A 19,385-nucleotide genomic window follows, 5' to 3' on the forward strand; every position below is an offset into this window, starting at 1 on the left:
AGATTACCAGGATGTATTTGATGAGCCCAAACTCAGTTCTCTACCTCCTCATAGGGATTGTGATTGTGCTATAAATTTGATTCCTGGTAGTAAGTTTCCTAAGGGACGACTTTTCAATTTGTCAGTGCCGGAGCATGCTGCTATGCGGAGTTATATAAAGGAGTCTTTGGAGAAAGGACTTATTCGCCCCTCCTCCTCCCCTCTTGGTGCGGGGTTCTTTTTTGTGGCTAAGAAGGTTGGTTCCTTGAGACCTTGTATTGATTATCGCCTTCTAAACAAAATCACGGTCAAATTTCAGTATCCTTTGCCATTGTTATCTGTTCTGTTTGCTCGCATTAGGGGGTCTAGTTGGTTCACCAAGATAGATCTTCGTGGTGCGTATAACCTTGTGCGTATTAAGCAGGGTGATGAATGGAAAACTGCATTTAATACGCCCGAAGGCCATTTTGAGTACTTGGTGATGCCTTTTGGACTTTCTAACGCTCCTTCTGTCTTTCAGTCCTTTATGCACGACATCTTCCGCGAATATCTGGATAAATTTATGATTGTGTATCTGGATGATATTCTGGTTTTTTTGGATGATTGGGAGTCCCATGTTAAGCAGGTCAGGATGGTGTTTCAGGTCCTGCGTGCCAATGCTTTATTTGTGAAGGGCTCAAAATGTCTTTTTGGAGTCCAGAAGGTCTCTTTTTTGGGTTTCATTTTTTCTCCTTCTGCTATTGAGATGGACCCAGTCAAGGTTCAGGCTATTCATGACTGGACTCAGCCTACATCTGTTAAGAGTCTTCAGAAGTTCTTGGGTTTTGCTAATTTTTACCGTCGCTTCATCGCTAATTTTTCTGGTGTTGTTAAGCCATTGACGGATTTGACCAAGAAGGGTTCTGATGTTACTAATTGGTCTCCTGCGGCTGTGGAGGCCTTTCAGGAGCTGAAGCGCCGGTTTTCTTCGTCTCCTATCTTATGTCAGCCAGACGTCTCCCTTCCTTTCCAGGTCGAGGTTGATGCTTCTGAGATTTGAGCGGGGGCTATTTTGTCGCAAAGAAGCTCTGATGGCTCTGTGATGAAGCCATGTGCTTTCTTTTCAAGAAAGTTTTCGCCTGCCGAGCGGAATTATGATGTTGGTAATCGGGAGTTGTTGGCTATGAAGTGGGCATTTGAGGAGTGGCGACATTGGCTCGAGGGAGCTAAGCATCGTGTGGTGGTCTTGACTGATCACAAGAATTTGATTTATCTCGAGTCGGCCAAGCGGCTGAATCCTAGACAGGCTCGTTGGTCGTTGTTTTTCTCTCGTTTTGATTTCGTGGTCTCATACCTGCCTGGTTCGAAGAATGTGAAGGCTGATGCTCTTTCTAGGAGTTTTGTGCCTGACTCTCCTGGTGATTCAGAGCCAGCTGGTATCCTCAGAGAAGGGGTGATTTTGTCTGCCATCTCCCCAGATTTGCGACGAGTGCTGCAGGAGTTTCAGGCGGATAGACCTGACCGTTGTCCACCGGAGAGACTGTTTGTCCCGGATAGATGGACCAGCAGAGTTATTTCCGAGGTTCATTCTTCGGTGTTGGCAGGCCATCCTGGGATTTTTGGTACCAGAGATTTGGTGGCTAGGTCCTTCTGGTGGCCTTCCTTGTCACGGGATGTGCGTTCCTTTGTGCAGTCTTGTGGAATTTGTGCTCAGGCTAAGCCTTGCTGTTCTCGTGCCAGTGGCTTGTTGTTGCCTTTGCCTGTCCCGAAGAGGCCTTGGACGCACATTTCCATGGATTTTATTTCAGATCTCCCGGTCTCTCAGAGAATGTCGGTCATTTGGGTGGTGTGTGATCGTTTTTCTAAAATGGTCCATTTGGTGCCCTTGCCTAAGTTGCCTTCCTCCTCCGAGTTGGTTCCTCTGTTTTTTCAAAATGTGGTTCGTTTGCACGGGATCCCTGAAAATATTGTTTCCGACAGAGGATCCCAGTTTGTGTCTAGATTTTGGCGGACCTTTTGTGCTAAGATGGGCATTAATTTGTCTTTTTCGTCGGCCTTCCATCCTCAGACGAATGGCCAAACCGAGCGCACTAATCAGACTTTGGAAACCTATTTAAGATGTTTTGTTTCTGCTGATCAGGATGACTGGGTGACTTTTTTGCCATTGGCCGAGTTTGCCCTTAATAATCGGGCTAGTTCTGCTACTTTGGTTTCGCCTTTTTTTTGTAATTCAGGGTTTCATCCTCGTTTTTCCTCGGGTCAGGTGGAGTCTTCTGACTGTCCGGGAGTGGATGTTGTGGTGGATAGGTTGCATCAGATTTGAAATCATGTGGTGGACAATTTGAAGCTGTCACAAGAGAAGGCTCAGCGCTTTGCCAACCGCCGTCGCTGTGTGGGTCCCCGACTTCGCGTTGGGGATTTGGTGTGGTTGTCTTCTCACTTTGTTCCTATGAAGGTCTCCTCTCCTAAGTTTAAGCCTCGGTTTATCGGTCCTTATAAGATTTTGGAAGTCCTTAACCCTGTGTCATTTCGTTTGGACCTCCCGGCATCGTTTTCTATTCATAATGTGTTCCATCGGTCGTTGTTGCGGAGGTATGTGGTGCCTGTGGTTCCTTCGGTTGAGCCTCCTGCTCCTGTGCTGGTTGAGGGAGAATTGGAATACGTGGTGGAGAAGATCTTGGATTCTCGTATTTCTAGACGGAGGCTTCAGTATTTGGTTAAGTGGAAAGGCTATGGTCAGGAGGATAATTCCTGGGTTGTCGCCTCTGATGTTCATGCGGCCGATTTGGTTCGTGCCTTCCATGTGGCTCACCCTGATCGCCCTGGGGGTTTTGATGAGGGTTTGGTGACCCCTCCTTAAGGGGGGGTACTGTTGTGAACTCTGTTTTCAGGCTCCCTCTTGTGGTCACAGATGGTATTGTGTGACTTTGGTTTTTTGGCTCCCCCTGGTGGTTTGGTTTATTATCCTGCGGGTCTGCTGGATCAGCTGCCTCATTATTCACCAGGGAGGCTCCTATTTAGCTCTGCTTCACTTCCACTTGTTGCCGGCTGTCAATGTATTCAGTGCTATTCTGATTACTCCTGATTATCTCGTTTTCTGCCTCTTCAGGATAAGCTAAGTTCTGTTTGAATATTTTTTGCTCATCTGCCTGCAATATGATTTCTGTGTATGATGAGTCTAGTCCAGCTTGCTAATATGTGATTTCTTTTTGCTGGTAAGCTCTGGGGTACGGAGTTGCTTCCCCTGCACCGTTAGTTGGTGCGGGGGCTCGAGCAATCTCTGCGTGGATATTTTGAATAGGATTTTTAGGTAATGTTCCACGGCTGCCTATAGTTGTTTGCGGATAGGATCAGGTTGCGGTCAATCTAGTTACCACTTCCCCAGAGCTAGTAGTCTGTTCAGTTACTTAGCTAGTCCGACCTGCGATCCTTGCCACTAGGATCATAACAGGCTGCTATTGGTGTTCCCGGAACACTTCCCACATTCGAAACACCACTTATGGTAGTTTAACTCATGTGGCAGTATATTGATGTGGAAAATAGGAACTTTGTCTTTTTAAATCCTTGGTTAGTTTATTATTATGCAGCATAAACCAACAAGAGGGGAAAATAAACACAGGCTTTCCGGCTAAAGCAGGAAAATAATAAAAAAAAACAAAAATGCTGCAACACAGTCCATACTTATGCGGGTAACATCTTGCTCTGGAGCAACACGGATTCAGTCTTTCTTTCACAAGACACAAAACCGCTCGAGTATCCAAAACCCAAAGACCATGTGACTTTTTCCATCATGTGACTAACCACATGATTATGACATCACACAGGTCATGTCGGCTCTGCAGGTGGAGATAAAGTGGACCTCCTCTCTCCCGCTCTATGAAGGTCCACTAAAACCAGCCCATTATGCAACTTTAACTTAACCCTCACAACACATAGTGTACTGGAGGAAAAATAGTCTGGTTTCATATCACTCATGCCATTAAGTGCAGTGACACATATCTCCCCTCTATTACCTTACCAGTAACTTTGTCACAGTACAAAAGAAAATTCCTCAAAACAAGACATTTAACTGTGACTGTCTGCCTTAAAAAGTCGTGTGTGCATGTAAAGCAACATTTTTTGAACACTTGTTTTACTATTCAAACTGTACATGCGGCACTAGTACAGCTCCCTTTTTCAGCTGCTGGATTTTTGGTTGTGTACTTACCTAGCATTTTTCAGTTTTCATTATTGGGAAGGGAGTTGACTTTGGTTGAGAAAATAGTAAATAGGGAAATGTAGACATTTACCAGTACATGTCTATTATTAACAAACCTGTGTTACTACTAGTTCAATTTGATAACTATACACACACCACACCGACATTGCAGCCTGCTGGCATATTTTGCTTTCTATACATGTACCTACCTACTTGGCATTTCTTACTTTGTGAAGGATTGAATAATTGGAGTTGAAAAAATTTTCATAAGTTAAATGTAGTGTTGCACAAAATGTATGGTAAGAGAAAAGGTAGCAATGGCTGTGGACTAGGCTAGTTTAAATGACAATAAACCTCATACTATGGCTAAGAATTTGGGAGCCGCTAGCAGCAACACAAAGACCATCACCACAATCACTAGTATAAGCTGGTCCGACAGAGGAATTACCAAACGCAGATCACAATAGGCCTCCTTTGTCTCTGGCAAGCGTTTTAGTTTGGAGGAAGCGGAGAGCATCATGGATGGCATTTGGCACATCACTCTTCTCAGTCACAATCCATTTTCTATTGTGAGGTCACTTTGAGATTACTAAGTATGTGTTTGCATTAAAGAGCATGAAAAGAGTTGCATAAAGACCCAGTAGACCTCAGATTGATACAGGCATTATTTTGAGTATATTGGAGGCTTTGCAGTATTATGATTCGGGGAGAATCAATTTGCTGACCATCAAATTTTTTGGGTAAAATTAGTTGACCTTGGTGATCTAACTTCAAAAAATTTGATAATCACTAGGTATAAATAACTAAGTGTGAGCAACAGTGATGAGCGAGTGTACTCATTGCTCGGGTTTCCCCGTCCATGCTCGGGTGGTCTCCAAGTATTTGTTAGTGTTTCGAGATTTAGTTTTCATCACCGCAGTTGAATTTTTTACAGCTACTAGCCAGGCTGAGTACATGTGGGGGTTGCCTGGTTGCTAGGTAATCCCCACATGTAATCAAGCTGTCTAGTAGCTGTAAATCATTCAGCTGCAGCGATGAAAACTAAATCTCCGAGCAGTCATAAATACTCGGAGACCACCCGAGCGTGCTTGGGAAAACCCTGAGCAATGAGTGCACTCGCTCATCACTAGTGAGCAACACTTATGCACTGTGTTTCAGGACCATGGACAGTAGCAAATACTTCTGCATGTTATACAATGTACCACAAATAAAATGTATTAAAGGTAAATGTGTAATTCAAAAACAACCGTTTAAGGCTAGTTTCACACTAGCGTTCGGCAGGGCTGCGGATGGCAGCCTTCTTCCTCCATTAAGCCCCGCCCACTGCCGCTCCTCTTCCTTCCTGTATTGCAAAGAGGTGGTGTACCATATCTGGAAATCACTTTTGAATATTGATATCCACTGATTGATATAATATATATCTGGCTGTATATATATATATATATATATATATATATATATATATATATATATATATATATATACTGTATATACAGTATATGTTCCTGTGTATTAGCGCATACTGCTCCAGCTAACCTCCTTGTTTATATGTGTTCTATGGTTTGAAGCACTCTGTTTTTAAATTTATTTGTGTGTATTTTAGTATTATTGAAATAAAATGTATAATTTCTTGATCTCTAATCTATACAACACTTCTTGATCTATACGTGGCTTACTTGCTACGGGATCAGTATGCTCATGTATTATGTGAAGTGTTGCCCATTCCTTCTTTAAGGAAAATGGGCATGGGTAGTATGCTTATCATTACAATGCTCAGTAGCATCATACTGTGCTAATTTGGGACAGTCGTATTTCTTGTAACCAGAGGGTACCTGAAGAACAGGCAAGATACAAAGTACATTTTTATTATATATGACATCGTCCATGTTCCCTCCTTGCAGTCTGTGAAAGCATAGGGATTGCTGTGTAGAGGACCTTCCATGAAGGTTGCTTCATATTTGAGTTTTCAGAAGGCCAGAGAATTATTAAAGTACTGTTTTGTATAGTTTATTTTGTAAGATTATCATTTTAATATCTTTCATAACTTGAGTTTTTGCAGAGTTTTCTGAGTTTCATAGCTGGATGCAGTTTGCAAGGAAAGAGAACAAAAATGATATTAGGAAATAAAAAGAGTGTGTCACTCAGACAACATCCATTAGTGAATCAATGGTCATTTAGCGCAGAGCAGGCTCACACAGCAGGCTGCTAATGATCAGAGACAGATTATTACAGCGGATCTCCTGATGGGAAAGACAATCTGCTGCCAGGACATGATGTGAGGGCAGTATTACCCACCTCATACACCTGTATTATAGAAAACAGACTGTAATATCCACATACTTAAGATAGAAACACATGATATAAAATACAGTATAAACACAAACATAAGCATTTATATGCGCATACAAATATTTTTTGCATTTAGCTTATCTGCAAATAATCCTGGAGAAACTGTTCATCAAGGAGGGATTTTGATAAATTGTCTATTTTTATCTTCTCTTTTTTTTGCCATTGTTAGGAAATCTGAGCAAGGGATTAGTTATAGTAGTGAAGAACAGAGGTGTCAAACTGCATTCCTCGAGGGCCACCAACAGGTCATGTTTTCAGGATTTCCTTAGCATTCCACAAGGTGCTGGAATCATTCTGTGCAGGTGATTAAATTATCACCTGTGCAATACAAGGAAATCCTGAAAACATGACCTGTTGGCGGCCCTCGAGGAATGCAGTTTGACACCTCTGGTGAAGAAGATGCAGTTGCACACGTACTCTAGTTCCTGGTTTCCCTAGAACAGATCTGGGCAATCTGCAGCCTGCAGGCCACATCTAGCCCTTTGACTGTTGCCTCCTGTTGTTGGCCTGCAGGTTATTACAGGCAAAGGATTGGAAACAGTGGCATACTGGTCTTGAGTTGGCGGAGCCCGTTGTCAAATAACACCGCCCCACTTTCCATTGCGTCTCAATTTCAGTGGTATCTGCTTTCTCAGGATGCAAATACCATGAAATACAATAGTGAAACAGGAAGCTGTTGGCTCCATGTTGCACCATTCAGCATGTGCACTGTAGTGATGACATCACTAGATCACATCTGCCATGAGGAGCCTTAGCCTGCCTAGTACACAAGCTGGAGCAGCACACTGGAGAAATGCTGGCAAGGTCAGTAGTGCTAACCCATACTTTGTGTAGGAACTGAGGAGGTCATCATACTGTTTGGGGAACAGTGGGGACCATAATACTGAGCACAGAATCTGTGGAGGATCATACTGTATGGGAGACTGTGGGGCTCATACTATGGAGAGATGGTTATAGGGACCATCATACTGTGTGGTTGTGGCTTTGGGGGCCGTCACACTGTGTGTGGGGGGAATTGTGCGAGCCATCATATTGCATGTGAGGGCATCATACTATGTGGGAGGCTGTAGGGATCAAAGTGTATGAGGAGCCGTGGAGGCATCATACTGTGTGGGGGGCTGTGGTAGATGAAACTGTGTGGGGAATGCTTGGGATCATGCCTTGTGAGACACTGTGGTGTTCATCATACTCTCTGTCAGTGTATGTCAGTGATCATATTGTGTGGAGGTCTGTGGGATATTATACTGGATAGTGAGCTTTGGGCGATCATACTGTGTGTGGGCTCTATAGGGGCCCACCATACTGTTTGCTTGAGTATGTGCTTGATCATACTGTGTGTGTGAGGGCTGTGTTGGCCAACATACTGTGTAGAGAGCTGTGGGGACAGCACACTGTATGGGAAGCTGTGGGAACTGTGTGGAGAGTAGTGGGGGATCACACTGTATTTGGGGAACTGCGGGGATCACTTAGTGTGGGGTGCTGTAGTTGTCTACCATATGGTGTGTGGGACTGTAAGGAATCAAACTGTGTTTGGGCTTTGAATAATCATACTATGTGGGAGTCTGTGAGGTCCATCATACTGTTTGTTGAGGCTCTGAGAATCATACTATGTGTGAGAGGTCTGTAGCACCCATCATATTGTGTGGGTGTTGTGGGGAATCAAATTTTCTTGGGGTCCTGGATGTGGGGACCATCATATTGTGTGAGGTGTTTTGTGGATCATACTAAGTTGACGGGTTTGAAGACATAATTAGTTAGAGAATGTGGGGGATCAGACTGTGCATATGGGGGCCTGTGGGGGAAATCATAATTTGTCAAGAACTGAGGGAGTCATAGCTTGTAAAGTGGGCGAGGGGACCATCATATTGTGTGTGAGGGCTGTGGTGGCTATCATACTGTGTATGTGGGATTATAGGGGCAATCATACTGTGTGTATGAGGTATATGGGGAACATCATACTGTGTGTGGAGTCTCATAATGAGTGGGGATCTGTGAGATATCATACTGTGGGAGCTGCGTGTATGGGATATTCTTGTGTGGGAAGCTGTGAGGGCGTAATACTGTGTAGTTGGCTGTGTGGGATCATGTATGGGGAGCTATGGGAGCACATCATATTGTGTTGGGAATTGTAGTGGAACAAAATGTTATGGACTGTGGACTGTGGGGGCCATCATACTGTATGGCTGGGGCTGTAGGGGATCATACTATTTAGGGGACATCTTATGGAGCTCCTACTATGTGGGAGGCTGTGGGCCTTCATAAGATCTGTGTGAGGGGCAGTGGAGCCCATCATACTGTGTTTGGGGGCAATACCTTGTGGGAAACTGGTGGTATCATACTGTGTGAGGCTGTGGATGATCATACTGTATGGTGAGCTGTGAGGGCTTAACACTGTGTGTGGGGGGGGCTGTGTGGTCTATCATACTTTATGTGCAGCTATGATGGGTCAACATTTATGGGGGAGCTGTGGGGATTATACTGTGTGGGGAGATGAGCAGTCTATCATACTGTATGTCATAGGCTGCTGTGGGGGAGCATACTTTGCGTGGTGTGAGGCTGTAGGGGAAATCATAGTGTTGAGGATAGTAGGGGGTCATACTGTTTGGATGGAGCACTGGGGGCCATCATACTGTTTGTTTTGGGACTTTTGTGGGCCATTGTACTGTGTGTGGGAGGCTGTGGGGCCATTAAACTGTGTGGGGGGGCTATGGAGAAAACTTCACAGGGCGATTCACTCTCTAATTTACGCAGAATAATTGCTGCAACTTCTAGAAGAGATGGTTGACTATGCTGAATTGTGGACTGTACATAGCTTGGTTCATGAGAAGTGAGAGTGCAATGAACCTCAGTGACAGCGACAAGAAACATACTCGTGCCGAGTGGTCTCACCAACTTGTCACCCTGCCGGTCATCTCCAGTACAAGATAGACTTGCTGCACTCCTTTCTGTTCATTGGTAGTTTGTGTCGTGTGCTGCCATATGACTCCTGATGAACCAACGTATGTACAGTACACGTTTCAGTGGGAAAGATTGTCTCTTTTAAAAGTTGCAGCAATTTTTCTGGTTAGAGTGAATCACCCTGTAGTGTGTGTGTGGTAATGTGTGGCCATCCTACTGTGTGTATAGGAGATCTGTGCTGGCCATCATACTGTGTGGGGGCTGTGATGACCATCATAGTTTAGGTGTGAGGGATTTGGGGCCATCATACTGTTAGTAAGAGGTCTTTGGGAGCCATTATACTGTGTGTGGGGCCTGATAATTTGAATGGGTCTGTGGGGGAATCATACTGTGTAGGGAGCTGTAGGGGCATTATACTCTGTGGGGGCTGAGGGGTTCACCATATTGTGTAGTGGATTGGGGAGGATGGAACTGTTGAGGGCTGTGGAGCATCATACTCTATGTGGGGAAGACTGTTTGGGCCATCATACTCTGTGACTGGGACTGTAGAGGAACATACTATGTGGGGTGGTGTGGGGGCCATCATACAATGTATGTGGGGATCAGTACGGTTATCATACTGTGTGTGGGGGGTGTGGGGTCATCATGCTGAGGGTTGTGTAAGGCTTTGGTGGATCAAAGTTTTTTTGAGCTATGGGGATCATGCTAAGTGGGAAACCGTGGAGTGCACCATACTGTGTCGGGGGCTGGTGGATCATATTTGCCTGGGGGAAAGCTGTAGGTGCCATCAATATAGTGTATGTGTGTGTGTGTAGGGGAGTTCAGCTCTCCATAAGGCCGGGGTCACACTACAGCGTAATACGGATGAGTGTTCAGCGATAAAAGATCGCATAACACTCGGCCCAATGTTAATCTATGGGGCAGCTCCCATCATCCGTTTTTTTCTCATCCATATTACACTTGCGAGTGAAATCGCAGCATGCTGCGATTGTCCGCGTATCTCAGCTGAGAAATGCCAATGCAAGTCTATGGGGGCGAGAAAAATATGGATTACACACAGATCATGCGTGTGACTTGCGAGAAATTCTCAGGCATTGGCCAGGTGACAGGAAATTGCCTCAGCCATTATTCAGGAAGCTTTAACATGCTAAATAGCCTGGGAAGTTCCACAACAAGCCACCTGCACGCCTCCACAGAGTACAGCAAGATGTCAAGGCAAATTAAGGTGGATCTTCTGATAGATTTGGTGCAAGAGAGGCCTGAAATATGGGATGTACGTGATGCACATTATGCCGACCATGCCCTCAAGGACGCCTCATGGAAGCGTATATGCCGGCAAATGTTTGCTACATATGAAGAAAGTACACCTCAGGTGCAGCATGAAATGAGTAAGTACTACCCTTAATTTTATTAAAAAATAAGTGGCTTAAAAGGAAGCAACAAATACAAAAAACATCATCATTGTTTTCACTTGAATATAACTCATCATTCTCCCCTGCTCATGCTGATCGCTGGCAGAGCAGTTAGAATGATGAGAGCCGTCTTCAGCACCTGGAGCCTGGGAACAGCGCTTACTGTAGCGCTTCTTTCCTGGCACTGGTGCATGTCACACGGATGACATCCATGTGTGTGGGATGTTTTGTGGTCCATGCTGATGGTAAAAACAGACATGTCTACATGTTGGTCATACAGACGTATGGTCTGTGGAAACACACTGACATGTGCGCAGACCCATTCACTTGAATAGATCTATCTGTGTGTCTCTGGTATGTGTGAAAACTGTCACCACACATATCAGAGACACTGACGTGTGAAAGAGCTCCCAACCATCCCAGAATAAGCAGGGCTGTCCTGAATTCAGGACTCAGTCCCGGCTTCTAATACTCAGATCTCTGTGAGATGGTCATCGTTTGATAGCTCCTCAGGTGGATGGAACCTTGCATCTATGATCAGTGCTTAAATTATTCACTTGTAGCAGTTCTAGCAATGAGCCATGTCACACAATGATGCAATTAGGAGAATTTGATAATCTTGAGCTGCATTGCAGTCAGTGAACCCAGAAGCAGATTATACTATTATACATAGAAACACATGGTATATAGCAGTGTATTTCTATGTATTTGTATTCTACAGGTGAATAAAAAGGCAGATATTTTTGTTTATTTAATACTTCTACTAAAAATAATGAAAATCAATTACAAAAATAGTCATTTTCTCATATAGTTACCCCAGGAATTGAACCGACAACCTCTCTAATTGCAGGAGCTAAGGCTATTCAGCCATAGGCTCTGGTGATGTTGGTGAGAGAATTTTGTTTACATTATCTGTATTATAGCCACTAACCCCACAGGCAGATTACACTGAGACATAAACAGACATTGTATATAACTGTGTTTTATATGTCTCTATATTACAAAAGGTAAAAAGTCGCTGCTGAACTGTGCTGTTTCAGTGCTTTTTTTCAATATAGCCATCTATATGAAGCCTGAAAACTATGCATAAAAAAAACCTCCATTGCATTTTTAAGTGCAGCATCAAAGCAATCTGTATTTTTTAAAAAGTGCTAAAAATGCGGATTCACATTTGTTATTGCGTCGTGTGTAAAGATGAGCAAATATTTCAATGTTCGGTTTGGATTATGATCGCCGAATTTGCAATATTCGCTGATTTATTTGTCGAATATTTGCTGAACATAGCCCAATGCCATTCAAGTCAATGGGAGGCAAAAACAAACACATGCACAACACCTTCTAACAGCTCCAAAAGCTGCCAAAACACATCAAATGAGAGACAGGCACCAGGAAAGTGTCCTCAATTCACCCACAGTGCAAATTGTAGCATGACATGGCAGCAATCAGCCATGCATGAGATATCGTGGTCTGGGCCAGCATTTACAGTTTTCAATTGAACATCAAAGTAAGATGAGGTGGGTGAGGGATAGGTGTAGGCCTGCTGTGCTGGAAGCCCTGATACTACATGCAACAGCTCAACCTGCTTTCATGCTCAGCCACACTCAGTTGGCACAAATATCAGTTTCATAGACTACCATTGTCAGAAAAATCTAAGGCTAGTAGTAACATGGGTAGTTATAATGAAGTGGAAGCCTGATGGTCTCGGTGGCCTACTGCTGCAGGCAACACACATGAAGGAGATCCAACCAGTAGTCTACGCATTTTCAAAAATTAGTGGCAGACACCAACAAAGTGCCATCAATTTCCCCACAGTAGAAATAGTATAATACAGACTGATAGGTTTTCTATTGTGCCCAATCTAGCAAATGGACACCCAACCAGGAGTGTTCACATTTCCAAAAAATTATTGGCAGACACTGCCAAAGTGGCATCAATTGCACCACAGTAGAAATAGTATAATAGGGATCAACAGGTCTTCCACTACACCTAACCCAACAGATGGACCCCCAAACTGGAGTGTTCCCTTTTCCAAAAATTATTGGCAGACACTATCAAAGTGGCATCAATTTCACCACTGTAGAAATAGTATAATAGCGATCGACAGGTCTTTCACTCCGCCCAATCAAGCAGATGGACACCCAACCAGGAGTTTTCAAATTTAATAAAATGAGGTCCTGACATCACAGAAGTGGCATAAATTTCACAAGAGTAGAACTAGCATAATTGTGAAAGACAGGTCTTCCACTACACCCAACCCAGCAGATGGACATCCAACCAGGAGTTTTCACATTTAACAAAATGAGGGTCTGACACCACCGAAGTGGCATAAATTTCACGAGAGTAGAAATAGTATAATTGGGACCAACACATATTCCACTACAGCCAACCCAGCAGATGTAGACCAACCATGACTGTTCACATTTCCACAAATTTGTGTTAACATCAGCAGCAGCAGAAAGAGCAGGCACAGAAGCCACACTAAAGATATCACAGAGTACAGATATGCGACATTAATGCAACATACTAAAACATGCAATATCACCTAGTCTGTACAGTCTGCGATTGGGGTGCAAAAGTCCATGGAGATCCATGATTTATTAATCTTGATGAAAGTTAGATGGTCTACACTTTCCGGGGACAACCGACTGCGCTTACCCATCAGGATACCACCAGCAATGCTGAAGACACGTTCTGAGAGAAAGTTGGCTGCCGGGCACGATAAAACCTTCAAGGCATGTGAGGCGAACTTAGGCCACTCATGCATTTTTGAAGACCAAAATGTGAAAGGGTCCAAACCCTTCCTGATGGAATTGATATTCAGTTCGAAATACTCCTGCACCATCCTCTCCATTCGTTCACCACGTGCAAGACTTGGACTCTGTTGTGCTGGTGCATGAGCTTGTCTAAAAAAAAGTTTCAAAGGACTCACAAAAATTGCTTCTTCCACTTACACTACTACTGCTGCTGCTGTTGCTAATGTTTTAGTGCTGACGAATTGATGTGCTAGGGATTGGAGGTCTAGAGCTGCAAAGCAAACTGTGTGCTTCACTGCTGTCTTGGGGAAAAGCTCTCCTAAGGTTGTATAAAAGTTTGTTTCGTTACTCCAGCATTCGAGGGCGGGAAGCATCTGGCAAAATTTGGTTTTATAATATAGATCTAACAGAGTGGCAATCCGTTAGTCACCACTAGTGTTGAGCATTCCGATACTGCAAGTATCGGGTATCGGCCGATACTTGCTGTATCGGAATTCCGATACCGAGATCCGATATTTTTGTGATATCGGGTATCGGTATCGAAACAACATTAATGTAAAAATGTGTAAAAGAGAGAATTAAAATAAAAAATATTGCTATACTCACCTCTCCGACGCAGCCTGCACCTTACCGAAGGAAGCGGCAGCGTTCTTTGTTTAAAATTCGCGCTTTTCTTTCCTTTACGTGAGTCCCGGCTTGTGATTGGTTGCGTGCCGCCCATGTGACCGGGACGCAACCAATCACAGCAAGCCGTGACGTAATTTCAGGTCCTTCAGGATTTTAAAATTACGTTCCGGCGTTGTGATTGGTTGCGTCGCAGTCACATGGGAGACGCAACCAATCACAGCAAGCCGTGACGTAATTTCAGGTCCTTAAGGATTTTAAAATTACGTCCCGGCTTTGTGATTGGTTGCGTCGCAGTCACATGGGAGACGCAACCAATCACAAGCCGTGACGTCACGGGAGGCTGGACACGCGCATTTTAAAATGGGCGCGTGTCCAGCCTCCCGTGACGTCCCGGCTTGTGATTGGTTGCGCCGCGATCAACCAATCACAAGCCGGGAGGCTGGACACGCGCCCATTTTAAAATTTTAAAATGCGCGCGTGTCCAGCCTCCCGGCTTGTGATTGGTTGACCGCGGCGCAACCAATCACAAGCCGGGACGTCACGGGAGGCTGGACACGCGCCCATTTTAAAAAGCGCGCGTGTCCAGCCTCCCGTGACGTCACGGCTTGTGATTGGTTAATGGCGGCCATGTTGCCGGGATGCGGACCAATCACAGCAAGCCGTGACGTAATTTCGTCACGGCTTGCTGTGATTGGTCCGCGTCCCGGCAACATGGGCGCCGTGACCAATCATAAGCCGGGACGTCACTGGAGGCTGGACACGCGCGCTTTTTAAAATAGGCGCGTGTCCAGCCTCCCGTGACGTCCCGGCTTGTGATTGGTTAATGGCGGCCATGTTGCCGGGACGCGGACCAATCACAGCAAGCCGTGACGTAATTTTGTCACGGCTTGCTGTGATTGGTCCGCGTCCCGGCAACATGGCCGCCCTGACCAATCACAAGCCGGGACTTCACGTAACCAAGTAAAAGCGCGAATTTTAAACAAACAACGCTGCCGGTTCCCTCGCTGAGGTCCAGGCTGCGTCGGAGAGGTGAGTATAGCGATATTTTTTATTTTAATTCTTTCTTTTACACATTTATATGGATCCCAGGGCCTGAAGGAGAGTTTCCTCTCCTTCAGACCATGGGAACCATCAGGAATACCGTCCGATACTTGAGTCCCATTGACTTGTATTGGTATCGGGTATCGGTATCGGATTGGATCCGATACTTTGCCGGTATCGGCCGATACTTTCCGATACCGATACTTTCAAGTATCGGACGGTATCGCTCAACACTAGTCACCACTATTTCTAATCATATCTATATGGGGATCATGTTGCAGATAGTGCAGCAAGAAGGCACTCATATGTTAGTCTCTACTATGCCATGCTGTGTTGGTGGCTGTGTAACACTGATGCTTGTTTCCTCTGTCCCCTCCCGCCAACCATGATCAACACAGAGGGGAGGATTATCCTCTTCATCTCCTTACAGCTGCTCGTCCATCACCTTTTCCTCCATTTGTTCCTCGGATCTTGTACTTTCATCAACAGTTTGTTATCACCAGCCTTCCTTGATCCCAGTAATCCACCCTCCCTTGGCATCCACCTGTGTGATGACAGTCTGGAACTTTGAGACAATATTATCCCTTCCGCATCCTCCTCTGATTCCTCCTCTTCTGGGACCACCAACTCCTCCCGCAGGCTATTCAATGTCTGCTCCAGCATATTGATTACCATAATAGTTATGCTGATGAGGGCTAACCATCTTAGCATCCATTTAGAAACTGTGCAGAAGGGTGCACAGGTCCTTCATCTGCGCTCACTCTGTAAATGTGATATGCGCCACATTTGTACTGCGTTTTCCCAGGCTATACGACATGACATACTGCGTCATGGCTCGTTGCTGGTGCCACAGTCGCTGCAACATGTGCGGAGTGGAATACTATCATGTTGGCACATCATATATCTACCTGTTAACTGGTGTTATGGAAATTTGGTTTGGATAAATCTATCCCTGTGTGTGCTGCGGCTGTTCCCAATAAGACTGAGTATTTTGAGCGCTCAACAAGAATGAGACTGTACACCATGGTGACAGAATAACATTCTACGAATACTGCCGGTTTATTGTACATACATGGTTTTATAATTGCATATAGAAAGGGGGTGGTTAGGGGTGGTTAATTAATTACCATATTGCCAAGCTCCTCTGTTATTGGTTGTCTAAGTATATATGGAATATTGTGATTAATGCACATATAAATGCTGATTAAGCAACTAAAGTGTAGCTGTCTTCATTTTCTGCATCTAGGACAAAGATGTGACATCTGATCATCACTTAGTACATCTGGCGCTATTCCACTTTTGCCTGGAAAGCCTCAAACAGTCTGTGTGGCTTATATCAGTTTATGTCAGACATTTTAAGCAATTGACTATAGTGTATATATTAGCTGTGAGTATATATGAGTTCATATGCAAGTGAGAGCTATATGAAATATATATATTTCCATCACAATGGCATGGACATAGACCTCTGTATCGATGCAAGTCGATTACCTGAGGGGTGCAAACGGCGAAAGAGAGCACACAGCTCCCATGCTTTCTGCAGCAGCTCACCCAGGCCAGGATAGTGGTGGAGAAAAAGCTCTACCACCAGGTTGAGGAAGTGAGCCATGCAAGGCATGTGTGTGAGCTTGCCCCACTCTAGGGCTGCCACCAGGTCCACACCATTATCAGATATGGATTTCCGTGGATGCTGGTTTAGCGGAGACAACTATTGGTCAAATTCAGCTTGGAGAGCTGTCCACAACTCTTCAGTTGTATGATTGCGATCTCCAAGCCATATTAATTTTTACACTGCCTGATTGCGGTGAGCCCTGGCTGTGTAGTACAGAGGTGGTGAGGATTCGCTCTGCACTGTTGGAATGCGTGTCTCATTAAGGCAGAGGTTGCGGGCCCAGGTAGAGGCCCCAGAGGAGATAGAGGAGGAAGCAGAAGCAGTGGAGGAAGTTTTAAATGTAGATCTTTTGTCCTGCATGAAGATGCATTGTTCGTCGTAGCTGCATTATTACATGTCTACGCCGTATGGCACAACATAACCTCCTTGTTTTCCTCCTCAGATGACCTTCCCAGCTATGTGCCTCTGGGATCTACCACCTCATTATCATCATCCCCTGTGTTATCACATTCCTCACCCTTGGAGTCGCCCTCCTCCTCTTTCTGCCCTGACAGTACAGTCCACTTGAGCCTCAGATATATGAGTCTCACCAGGTTCACCTCTATCCCCCTATCCCCGGGGGTTAGCGCCTAATGATGAGGGTCAGGATGCTGCTTGGACCCTACTTCGTCCTGCCCTGGATCCAGGCTAAAACAATTTTGGGCATAGGTGCTGATTTCCTTCTCTTGACTCTGTGAAGCTTTTGAGTACACTTCTTTTTTTAAATAAGATCATTTTTATTGATTATTTGATTTTATAAACAATTACATATATTATACATTATAGCACAAACACAATAAACTTAATAAACAAGTTTAACCCTTAAAGTTTATATAGTCCTGTACCTGCCAAGGTAGTCTATGCCAAACAAAGTTATCAATTTTGTCCAAATGAAGATTTTCCCAAATACTGGTGACATGTTATTAAATACAGTGATTATACCAAAACTAGTATTGGTTGTATGTTCATTAACAACATGTTTACAAACAGAAAATAGTTGGTATCTATATGTCCTCAACATACAAAATTTACAAAGCTAAAATAGCCAACTGGTCTAGTACAGTTATTCTGAGTAGGTCCACAGATACCACCCACGGGTGACCAGCCACCATTCCCATATATTTATAAACTTTTTATTGAATTCCTTTTAATGTAAGTACCTCTCTCCAGGCATATGGTAATATTAATTTTAGCTTTCAATTACTCCAATATTGAGAGATAACAGTCTAATCTGTACAATGTTAACAATTTCCTGGCCAGAAACAGTATTCTCAGAATGGCGGTAGTCACAGGGGATGTTAAATCTACCCCCACCCCCAGATGTCCCAGTATGCACACCCTAGGATCAAGTTCCATGTGTATCCTGAATTCTCGTTTAATCAGGGAGGTCACCCCCACCTTGTAATGGCCTATATCAACACATTTACATAGCATTTGCATCAGATGGGCCCCATTCATTCAGCATCTCGAACATGAGTGTTCAGTCCGAGCGCCAATTTTAAACAATATACTAGGTGTCTTACATACCCTGTGGATAAGGACAATTTGGAACATTCTTTTGGGACTCAAGATAAAGATAGTATAGGTGTTGCTTCTAGTTTTTCATTCCATTGTTCTTCAGATAAGGAGCCAACATCCTCTTCCCACTTTGATATGACCAACATGGGATTCTTATCTAGATATAAGGATAATAATATACTGTAAATAGAGTAAATAAGGCCCTTCATATTAGATGCTGCAACGATTAAATCTAAGATATAGTGATTAGTGATATCTACCTTAGTAGTCCTAATTGGTGTCTGGAAGGCATAAAGAAGCTGCAAATACTGATAGAAGGCTTTAGGTGGAATGCTAAACCCAGAGCGAATCTAATCAAAACTTTGGATTGATCGGTCACGTATTATTTGGGTCAATAGCAAAATCCCTCTGCGTTTCCATTCACCAAAGCCCTCTAGTTTAGTTTTTCACTTAATTTAGAATTGTGACACAATGTGGAATAGTTTGTGAATCCCTTTATATGGAGAATGTCCTTGCCCCTATCCCAGATTTTATAGATCAGATTTAGAGTGTGAACCGTTGACTCATTTTCCTTGAGAAAACCAGCCTCAATAGCTAATAGTGGTATCTCCCATTTAGTGCCCTCCTTTATTAGCTAACTCGAAGCTCCACAGTGGTCAGTTGTACCCCAGCCCTGAAACTGTTGTACCTGCGAGGCTATGTAGTATAACCAAGCATTTAGAACTGATAGGCTCCCATTATCATTTCCCCTTTACAGGGTTTCAAGTTTGATTCTGGGTTGCTGTTTTTTTCAGACGAGTTCCCGAAACAGCCCATGTATTTTATGAAAGAAAGACATAGGAATCCAAATCAGAGTATTATGAAGAAAATACAGGAGTTGTGGCATTAGGATCATTTTCAAAAGATTGCTTCTTCCCACTGGAGACATCAGGAGGTGACACCATGTATCCACCTTAGACCTAAATTTTAACAGCAGGGGG

Source organism: Ranitomeya variabilis, chromosome 3 (assembly GCF_051348905.1).
Source record: "Ranitomeya variabilis isolate aRanVar5 chromosome 3, aRanVar5.hap1, whole genome shotgun sequence".
NCBI lineage: Eukaryota > Metazoa > Chordata > Amphibia > Anura > Dendrobatidae > Ranitomeya > Ranitomeya variabilis.